Source organism: Trichosurus vulpecula, chromosome 6 (genome assembly GCF_011100635.1).
Source record: "Trichosurus vulpecula isolate mTriVul1 chromosome 6, mTriVul1.pri, whole genome shotgun sequence".
Lineage (NCBI taxonomy): Eukaryota > Metazoa > Chordata > Mammalia > Diprotodontia > Phalangeridae > Trichosurus > Trichosurus vulpecula.
In genome coordinates, this window is record NC_050578.1 from 67,797,322 (window position 1) to 67,798,871 (window position 1,550).

The window sequence follows — 1,550 nt, forward strand, 5'->3', positions numbered from 1 at the left end:
ATGTGCAAAGCTGGCTTTGCAGGAGATGGTGTTTTCCTTTCCATTGTTGGGTGCCCCAGACATTGGGGTGTGATGGTGAATATGGGCCAGAAAGGCAGCTATGTGGGGGATGAGGCCCAGAGTAAGAGGGATATTCTAACTCTGAAGTACCCCCATTGAACTTATTGTCACCAACTGGGATGACGTAGAGAAGATCTGGCATCATACTTTCTACAATGAGCTCCCTGTGGCCCCTGAAGAGCACCCGGTACTGTTCACAGAAGCTCCCCTGAACCCCAAAGCCAACAAAGAAAAGATGACTCAGATTATGTTTGAGTCCTTCAACATCCTAGCCATGTATATCACCATCCAGGCTGTGCTGTCCCTGTGTGCTTCTGATCATACCACTGGTATTGTAATGGGCTCAGATGATGGAGTGACCCACACTGTGCCCATCTATGAAGGTTATGCCCTTCCCCACACCATCCTCTGTCTGGAACTGATGGGCAGGGATCTGGTGGATTTCCTCATGAAGATCCTGACCCAGAGAGGGTACAGCTTCACTACTACAGCTGAGAGAGAAATCATGTGTGACATCGAGGATAAGCTGTGTTACATTATCTTGGACTTTGAGCAGGAGATGGCCACTGCTGCTTCTAGTTCCTCTCTGGAAAAGAACTATGAGCTTTCTGATGATCAGGTTATCACCATTGGCAACGAGAGGTTCTAAAGCCCAGAAGCTCTCTTCCAACCATCTTTCTTAGGTATGAAATTCTGTGGAATCTGCAAAACTACCTTCAACTCAATCATGAAGTGTGATGTTGACATCCGTAAGGATTTGTATGCCAATACCGTATATTGTCTAGTGGTACCACCATGTACCCATGCATTTCTGACAGGATGCAGAGGAGATTACAGCCCTAGCTCCCAGCACAATGAAAATCAAGATCATTGCCCCACCTGAGCGCAAATACCATGTCTGGATTGGAGGCTCCATCCTGGCATCTCTTTCTACCTTCCAGGAGATGTGGATGTATGATGAATCTGAGTCCTCCATTGTCCACCACAAATGCTTCTAAATGGACTGTTTGTGTTTATTTATTTATTCACCTATCTATTTATTTATTTGTCAAAGAGTGTGACATGATAATTGCCCTAAAAAAGAGATGAGATTGCATGGCTTTATTTGGGTTTTTTGTTTGTTTGTTTTTGGAGTTTAAGTCAAGATTTAAAAACTAGAACAGTGAAGATGATGAGGAGTCTAACTATGTTGGAGGCAAACATCCCCAGAGTTCTACAGTGTGTCTTCAGGACTCTGATTGTACATTTGTTTTGTTTTGTTTTTAAAGAGTCATTCCAAATATGGTATAATGCATTGTTACATAGAGCTACAAGCCTCTGTAAAGGCTGTCCTCTGCTAGAGCAAAGGAGCTACGTAACAAAAATTCGGATGGGGAAGGAGGAAGCTACTAGTATTGTTTTACATACAAATTATGTAATCCCTTAAAAAAACTTTTTGTATCTTCCGCCTTAATACTTGTTCCCTTTCTTTTAATTGTCAGCCCTGAATG

The 1,550-nt window shown here is 43.0% G+C and overlaps 1 pseudogene; it reads left to right on the forward strand.

The window, feature by feature from the left end:
• Positions 1-1,058, forward strand: LOC118853437 (annotated as a pseudogene).
• The last annotated feature ends 492 nt before the right edge of the window (positions 1,059-1,550 follow it).